Raw genomic sequence first — 9,678 nt, 5'->3', positions numbered from 1 at the left:
TGTGGCACCGTTTCGATGGAGGCGAAACGCAAAAACACGTGTGTCCCGTGCACTAGCGGCACGTTAAAGATTTCCTGGTGGTCAAAATTAATTCGGAGCTTCCCACTACTGCGTGCCTCGTAATCAAATCGCAGCTTTGGCACGTAAAACCACAGAATTCAAGTCAATTCATTACGGTGAATAGGGGGGCGACGTGTGAGTGTGGACGTGTGCATGGGTGCGATTTGTTTGCACGTCACGTGTTTTGCATGTGTGCGCACGATTGTGTTGGTGCATAGGTAGACCGCTCTTGACCACGCTCATTTAGACCCATTTCGAAAGCTTCCACGAGTTCGCATGAGCGCGCGCTTTGTTTGAAGAAACGTGAGTATGCGTGGGGCATTGACTGTAAAAAAATGTGCATGACTGTGTTTCAGTATGCACCCTTTAAGTTTGCCAACGTAAACCGCACCGCCCTGTCACCTGCTCCACTGACGCGGATTAGCTCACACACGCAAACGTGCTGCCGGTCATCGCCCGGTCATTCTTGCTGTGCGATGAGAATGAACAGATTTATTTTCACAAGAGCCGGTCTCAGAGTCTGCCTTGCGGAGTTCATTAGGAACTCGTTTCAACACTATAAAGCACAGTACTCAGACGAAATGACTTAGGTAACGGAATCGCGATGGTGTCCTCGTACACTGTGTCTGAATGCGTTGGTCGGATCACTAAGGCGCGCGCTCTTGCGCGCATCCCGGGGTGGTTGAGCGAGCAAGACGAGGCATGTGAACAAGAGCGGAGCATCTTTCCCGAGAAGATGGCGGAGTAATGCCATCTTCCGGCCTCACTGCGCTTCACAAAGAGTGATGTGAAGAGCCTCTGAGTTTGTCGTCCCTGCATGCGGCGAAGTGCTGCAAACACCAGTGTGTGCCTTCGGAATGCGGTGAGGTGCCATTCGGTTCTACGTGCCGGGAGTCGTTAGTAAAAGGTGTCGTGCCACGTTTTGCAATAATGCGTGGGCACGTAAAGCCACCGGTGCCTCATCAACTTCCGAGGCTCAACATCGTGGAGGAGCGACTAGTCGCGCCTCGTATTCCCTTTACGTGCATACGGTGTCTGGCGCACGGCAACGGACAGTTAGCCATTATGGGGCCTACATGGACAGCTTCGCTGGTCATCCAACTTCACAGAGTAGAATGGCACCGATTTTTTTTTTTTTTGCGCGAGCAGCAAAAACAAAGGTATCACTTTAGCACACTGATTTTCTTTAATTTTTACGCGCATGAACATGATGCGAATATATTTCCCTTAGTCTTAGAGGTAATCTTATTATGTTGTGCTCCTTATTTGCGAGGAGAATGGACCACTACCATCCGTCAAGCTACAAAACCACGCCAAAGGGTGCATTATATTAGCCGCCAGCAGCTCTGTTTTACGGCGCCCTGTGTCTAGCGACCGCCAAGCTACACGTGAGCTTCGTGCACTTCCGTATTTCTGCTTCCCTTTTGCAGCTGATATTCTAAGTACCAAGGAATAAATCTAAGTACCAAATAATTGCCTGATAAATAAATAAATTACCCTACGAGGCAAAGTTTTTTTCCCGGTAGTTGGATATCCTCAACACAGAAGGAACAACTCAGGAACAACAAAGGATGGTCGCGTAACCACAACGCGACATGCCGTTCAATAAAATTCCTCAGATCAATTGCATCCTGCAACGTCGTATGAGTGCTTAGGATTTTATTTACTATTTGATCTCACGCGAGCTCGTTCATGTTTCGCGGTATCGCAAACATTGCGCAATGATCAACACATCGTTACAAGGAATCGTTAAAGCGATGTGTTCTTGTTTCGCCCCGATCACTTAATTTATTTAAAAAGACGCCGAATGCTTTTTTTTGTGTGTGTGAAGCGCTTAAATCACAGTGCGGCCATAAAATTTAAACGATTGCGACGAACGGAGGTCGCGACGATCACACATCGTGTGATTGACACGTGCAGTCACTAAATTTATTCCAGCACAAAGGCTGCAGTAAAAAGCCACATGAGATTTTACACTTTATAAAATGCGTACCCCCATTTACGACCGATGCAACCAAGGAAAAAATAAACTTTAAAGGATATGTGCGCCATACGCGCTCATGTAAACATTCAGCGGCTGGCCGAGAGCCCTTGGAGAAGTTTGGCACCGGACTCACGCGCCATTTACTTGCATTCTTCTCCCGTGACAGCAAGCGCTGTGAGACACTGTACCAGCTTAGGATTTGGGCCACATTCCACCGTCATTTCCTCGTATAGCAGGTAAAGCTACGGAGAACTTGTGCGGCATTGTAGCACCTGCACGTTTCAACGTTTAATAAACAAATTTAATTAAATCCGTGGGTTCTTCCTGCCAAAAAGCACGATCTGATTATGAGGCGCGCCGTAGTGAGGGACTCTGGATTATTTTGACCACCTGGGATTCGTTAACGTTAACCGAATGCATGGTACACGGGCGTTTTTGCATTTCGCCCCCATCGCAGTGCGGCCGCCACGGCATCCAACGTTTCTTCGCATCAGAACGCATCGCATCGTCACTTTAACTTACACCCCAGCACTTGCGTATAGGTGCCTACCTTATAACACTTAGTCGCACTTGACGTCAAAAGCCGCGTTTCTCTCGCTAATGCATAAACGAGAGAGAAACACTCGTATACTGCACCCAACAAACGCAACGTCGTAGACTCGCGTCTCGCAGCCGTTGTAGAAATCGCGCCATCGTCGCCACCGTCCTGCTGTCGTCTCGCACACGCTGGCCTCACACGCACAACTGATTGCCTTGCAGAAAAGACGTTGGTACTCGTGGTAACGCATTGCCGAATTCCGGATCCTGCTGCATAACCAGCTACTAGCAAAACGGTTCGCTCAACATAGATTCGCAGAGCGCGTGGGACGTGCGTAATTGTTTTTTTTTCCTTTCTTCGCGTGATAGTGTCAGTGGATTTTTGAAGACTGATGTTTATTTCGCAAAATTTATCAAATGAAAAAAAGTGTGCGCACGCATTGTGCTGGCCCATACTATTTCAAAAAAGTTTGCATTATTCGTGGTTTTCTTCTCCCGCAACAATAATCGTTATCTGCATTGCCTTGCGCTTCCTGTCTTTAAATATCTACCGTCGCTACTTTTCTGTAGAGAATGCTATGTCACGATGATAACGCGCAAGCCGTTCGTCGCCGGTAAGTACCGCTCTAGCAGCGTTAAAGAAAGCAAACGCGGGCAAGAAAGATGGCGATTATTGCTGTGGGAGGAATTGAACCACAAAGGGTGAAAACTTTTTTGGGAGGATGGACAGAGGCTACTTCTGGGGCCATTTACAAAAATGTAATTGGCAATAACTATTAACATCACACACGCGGGAATGGCAACAAAAGTAGACTCAAGGAAAGTGTGCATGAAAATTTACGTAAGATTAGCAACGTACGGAGCTCATTAATAAATTAAAACTCGGTATAAGAAAACAGTAGACATTTAAATGCGTTGATGAATGAACCTATGGATGACATGCGCGTGTGTATGATCCCTCTATACCGAAATATATAGAATGAGAAGCTCCTCAATCAGTCTTTTTATTTACCAACATTACTCGACAATGTACAGCGCGGATATAAAGGCATACGCATACCAGGAGAATCGCAATCAGCACGTCTCCCATGGAAGGCAGCGCCGTTTGGCGGCCACTGCCCGAAGTCGCCGCCAGAGGCGCCACGAACTACGCGGGCGTCGCGGGCGCGGAGCAGACGAAGACTTTGCGACAGACAGGTTTCTACGGTCTGCGTGTTTTCTGAAGAGAAAATGAACAGGAGAAGGTGAGCACACTTCTCTGTAGTGGTAGTTGCTATAGCTTTTCGTTGCGATCGCGATCAAAAGTGGTCATGTAACACCGGTATAACATAGCGTTCTGAAAGGCGTTCGCTCCGTGTCCAACCAGCGCGCAGATCATTCAAATTGCGGTTTGTTTTAGTGCTCGTTGATGGAGGAGTTATGAACGCTTAAAGCAAGTCGCCTTTTGTTAATGTTAGCGTCAACGCTAGCAAGAGAAATTGGCAGATGCGGAACAACATGCCATTTGTTTTATGAACGCCGTATTGTCATCACCGGCCTCCTTTATTATCCGATAATCTATCGACATCTTCTGCCGTCTGGTACACCGTCTGGCACTTGGTCATCTTTGGTCGTTTTCTATGCATCTTCGGCATACCCAGGAATTTTGTACATTGCCTCTTTGTCCAGCATTTGAACTTTACCTCGATACACCAGCGTAACTCAACGAACATTTAAAAAATATATATATTCCTAATATCGGCACAAGTTCGGCAACGTTCAATTAGTAACGTCGGGGAGGTATTCTCTTCTGATCACATACGTATGTACGGTACTTTGTCACAGCTTCTCTGCTTCGTTATAACACCGTTTTGGTCAGAAAAAGTGCCGTGAATGTGTGTGTTGTTACCATGGTGTATCAGCGCAACATACAGACCCAGACGCCAAAGAAAGGAAGAACACAAGCGCTGTCTCTCAACTTGTGTTCGTCCTCCATCTGTGTCTGTCGTCTGTTGCGCTGATTCATCATCAACATATTCGAGCCGGCCAGTTTTCCGTATCTTGTTTCTAATTACAAGGGAGCACTTCTAGACGTTATTGTCTGGAAGTTGTTAAACGGTGGCTGATCTTTTGAAAGGTTGCCGATTGAGTTGCGCTGGTGCATCGCGGGGAAGTTGGACAGACAGCCAAAGGGGCAATGACGAAAATTGCTCGACATGGAAGCCTCACCGGTATTACGGCTGGAGTCTACCTTTGTCAATCTTGTCAACTAAGTAACTGTTCGCGTACAGCATATCACACGGAGTTATACACCGCTCCTATCGCTGTACAGAACAATCCCACGAACATGGGACGGATGTGCGCGGTTAGCAGTTTTTGTGATTACGCGGTTTCTATGTTATTTCCATAATCCTAATCCATAAGAAAGGGGACGCCAAAGACTTGAAAAATAATAGACCGATCAGTTTACTGTCCGTTGCCTGCACAGTATTTACTAAGGTAGTCGCCAATAGAATCAGGAACACCTTAGACTTCTGTCCATCAAAGGACCAGGCAGGATTCCGTAAAGACTACTCAACAATACACCATATTCACACTGTCAATAAGGTGATAGAGAAATGTGCGGAATATAACCAACCCCTATATATATCTTTCATTGATTATGAGAAAGCATTTGATTCAGTCGAAAGCTCAGCCGTCATGGAGGCATTACGGAATCAGGGTATAGACGAGCCGCATGTAAAAATACTGAAAAATATTTATAGCGGTTCCCCAGCCACCATAGTCCTCCATAAAAAGGCAACAAAATCCCAATAAAGAAAGGCGTCATACAAGGAGATACGATCTCTCCAATGCTATTCACAGCGTGTTTACAGGAGGTATTCAGAGACCTGGATTGGGAAGAAATGGGGATAAAAGTTAATGGAGAATACCTTAGTAACTTGCGATTCGCTGATGATATTGCCTTGCTTAGTAACTCATGGGACCTATTGCAATGCATGCTCACTGACCTGGAGAAGCAAAGCAGAAGGGTGGGTCTAAAAATTATTCTGCAAAAAACTAAAGTAATGTTTAACAGTCTCGGAAGAGAACAGCAGTTTACGATAGGTAGCGAGGCACTGGAAGTGGTAAGGGAATACATCTACTTAGGGCAGGTGGTGACCGCGGATCCGGATCATGAGACGGAAATTTTCAGAAGAATAAGAATGGGAGAATTTCTTTTAACCGATCAGCCAGGGAGAATGAAGCACTATACTATGTAATGATTGGCAGAAGATATTTCTTACGAATGACTCAGGTGGACCAGCTCCATTGTGAACAGCAGGTACCGATTGGCATGCTCCCAGTTTTTTAGTGCCGCTCAGATATAACGCACCCACATGTCTTGCATGTGCATTCAGACGGCTCTCTTCAGCTGTTAAGAGAAAACAACACGGGGAGGAGGAGGAGGATCAAGGTTTATTCGTCAAGAGAGGAGAGAAAGACGTAAGCAGGTTTCGGAGTAGCCGCTTGCACCACCTCCCCTAATTCCGTAGTTAAAGACTGCTGCGATCCGGGACCGTGCTCTGGACGCAGGATTCCTGGGCTAAGAAATTGGGTGATCTGTGCGGAGGTTTCAAGGGCCCCACGCTTATCCGGCCTCGTAGCTGGTTTACGACAACCTCGTCCACCGCAGTGCGCGAAGGGAACTGCTCTTGTCCTTTGACTTTCCTGACACTTCTCGTTACTGTGTCTGTAGAATGTCGTGCTTCTTCTTGTAGGAATCCACGCAACCCACGGCAGAATGACCAGCTCAGCCCGAGCCGCGAAGACTTGAGACGCCTGCTGGTGAGTTCTTTATTTTTTTCTCCCGTGCGTGACAATAAGAGCCTTAGACGTGCACCGAGGCTACACTCCCTCGTGAAAGTCAGCTTTGTAGACGAAGGACTTCCATCGCTGTGTCGTCGTTGCCGCGCATTCTTAGCGGTCGGCTACGCTGACCTCCGCAATGATTTGCATTTGGAGAGGCACCGGGATTTCAGGCACTGCCCGATGTTCTATTGCTTTATGTGAGCGCTTCCTATCACGCGTCTCCCGGCGTATGTGCCCCTCTGACAGGGAAGTAAAATAGGTTTGCATGCACCATTGCATAGCTTTTTATTGAAAAGATTCAATGAAGCCTCGCTGAACTAAATTACAAATTGTGCGTTGCAAGTGACATCACTTTTGTTGTCTGTAAACGAAATTTTTTGTTGCCATTCACACGTAATTCATTTGTCAGTGCAACATAATTCATGAATTAAGGTTGTCAGCATATTTCACGACGCCATTCGCTTCCGAAGAGACATTTGCTCCCTGTCAAGGTGGAGCACACAAATGTTCCACCCGGCGTTTCAAAAAACACGGTGTAGTCAGCTACGTGCGAAAAACGCAGCGCTTCCAATTTCTCTATGGTGACCAACATGGCCCCTGGTGGATTGAATTAAAGACTGTGGTGCATATTTCGACAAAAGGCTGTGCTTCACTTCGTGCATTAGATATGCAAGAAGACGTGGCCTTCGTGCTTTTGGCATAGCACGGCGATTGACGAAGATCTAACCTGGTTGCTTTAAAAGAGACTTTTTTTTTTGTTCCCCATAGCGATACTAGAGTTGCATTGTGTGCCTGTTGATGTCGTCAGTGTTGTGTCAAATGACGTAGTTTTTGCCCTCTTCGAGTCAATAAGAAGAGCTATTCATTCCTTTTGTGGCACTGCCTGTTTTTGAAAGAGCTAGAACTCTTGGCAATATTTTTTGTCTTACACGTTATGTGTTCCGAAGCAATGTTTATGTACGTTTCATGCTGTTTGTAACTACCACACCCGCCGCCCTCCACCTTTAGTGTAATAACTTCTTGGCGCTAGGTGTTCAAAATAAATAAATAAATAAATAAATAAATAAATAAATAAATAAATAAATAAATAAATAATGAAATAAATAAATGTGAAGACACATTGTACCCGGCAGCTTTTCATAATATCTATGAAACTGCTTCTCTTCTGCTACACTAGAGTAAGCGTGTGTTGTCCAGAGCACATCGGCCGAGTAAACATCCCACAGCATCGAGTGCGTTCGAGACTCTTCTATTTCTATTTCCAAGCACCGTTCTTGCCGTTGGTGTGACCACAGTTCAGACCTTTCGCATGCTTCTCAACTTACATCCTCGAAATCAAAACGTACTCAGTCGCACATTTCTTCCCTCTTTAAGGTGGCTACAAATTTACCCAAAGCCCTTCTGCCGTCAAGTGCTTCGTGTAACGCTAAGAGATCGGCCTTGAGGTATTGCGCGTTTTCTCCGCCACCTGGTAGCACTGGCCTTTGTACTGCAAGAAAATAAACGATGTGTATTCTTCGCCCTTTACCGTTGCGACATTCCGCAGTTTATTTTCGGTGTTCTGTGGCCATCGTGTCGGAGCGGAATGAAAACAAAACCGAAAAAAAAAACATCGATATTTTCGACCGGAAGGACAATGTAACCAGAACGTCCTTTATTATTTCGATTCCGAGTGAAACCGGAATATTTTTTATCGGTTTTCGGTTCGACGGTAAATTTGCCAATCCAGAACAACCGACTTCTGGCAACGTCAGCGATAGCGCGTATCTCAGGGCTCCGCATAGCCGCGTATCTGAGGCAGGGACAGGGCGAGCGACGGCCGGTCGAGCGTTCGACTAATCTAAGCCTGACGCTCAGAGCACTAGGAGATCGGCATCGTAGCAAAACCCAGGGCTTGCGCGCTGAAGAGCTCATCGTTTCGCTTTCTACGGTTACAACGCTTTGTTACCGAAGTTTAATTGTTTAGTGTAGGTTTGTTTTATTGGAACACAGGTCTCGCACTTCGGCGATTACACTCGATGGCGTGCTGTTTCTGAGAGTATGACTCGACTCAAAACACTGAGTATGATATCAGAATTCATAACGCATTTAATGAGAGAAATGAACACCATATATTTATCTTTACGTTGCTTCGAAAATGTTTGCATGCGAATCATAACCTTTATGAAGCGTTATTGGTCTTACTTTCTTTCTTTATTACTTTCCCGAGGAGAACCGGAGCGCAACTTTATTCATTGGAACTAAACCTAAACCAGAACGAAAAACGTTTTGTTACGACACCCTGTCTGTAGCAGCGAAGATAATCATCGGACGTATTCTGAGGCGATCACTTTCGGCGATACTATTGCCTCGGCCATAGTGCAGCCGCCAAGCACGCGCTTATTGGCTGGTTGAGCAATATCGGATGAATTTTTTGGCTCGTTGAGGACTACATCACGCAAAAGCGATAGCATCGCCGAAGTGATCGTCGCAGAATACGTCTCCATGTTCTATGATTAATTCGCTTTCACACCGCCATCCTCCTCGGTTATATTTGTCCCTTTGACGCTTATTGCACATCGTTTTGCTTAGCGTACTTTTCTGCTTCCCATTTCATGAATGCTTAAAGGCACCAGTACAAATACGTCATAGCTATCCCCAGGGTATAAATTGATTGATTGATTGATTGACTGTTTGATTGATTGATTGATTGATTGATTGATTGATTGATTGATTGATTGATTGATTGATTGACAATGCTGCTACAACCTTCCTTGTGTCTTGTCTTGCAGGTGGGCATAATCATCATCTTGGAGGCAATACACCAGTTGCACCAAATTTTGATTGAACTCCTCCAGCGTGCCCTGAGGATGATGGTGTAGACATGGTCGGCGAGACGCATACCTCCGCCATGTCGCTTTTACTTTTGCTCCCATTTTTTTTAATGCAAAAAATCTTGCTGAGTTAAAGAAAGCACTGTCGTCTTGTTTCATTCTCGACTATCCGGTACCGAAATTTCGAGGCTGGTTAAGTTTTTTTCACATGTTCCGTAAACAACAGCTCACTACGGGCATTCTGGGCATCACAGCAACATGATAATTCAGGCACTACAATGTCTGGCATTAGTGAAACCTTGTTACGTTCACACAGGGACTTGTTCTCCGAAACTGCAGAACTGCAACGGCCGAAAAAAGTAAGTTAGAGCTGTGCAATCGCTGATGTCGAGCAACTATAGCGGGGCCCTTCAACTTGAGAGGTCGCAGTGGTGTCGGTCGCCGTGTACGCTT

General features: G+C 45.9%; 1 long non-coding RNA gene across 1 annotated transcript; it reads left to right on the top strand.

Annotated features, from left to right (window-relative positions):
- Positions 1-3,700: 3,700 nt before the first annotated feature.
- On the top strand, positions 3,701-9,358 carry LOC135896712 (uncharacterized). The gene is made up of 3 exons (XR_010562785.1): positions 3,701-3,825; positions 6,322-6,388; positions 9,184-9,358. It is a non-coding gene; the product is annotated as an uncharacterized lncRNA (long non-coding RNA).
- The last annotated feature ends 320 nt before the right edge of the window (positions 9,359-9,678 follow it).

This window comes from Dermacentor albipictus, chromosome 1, assembly GCF_038994185.2.
Source record: "Dermacentor albipictus isolate Rhodes 1998 colony chromosome 1, USDA_Dalb.pri_finalv2, whole genome shotgun sequence".
Lineage (NCBI taxonomy): Eukaryota > Metazoa > Arthropoda > Arachnida > Ixodida > Ixodidae > Dermacentor > Dermacentor albipictus.
The sequence above is the reverse complement of the archived record's forward strand: the minus strand, read 5'-3'. Positions and strand labels throughout refer to the sequence as shown.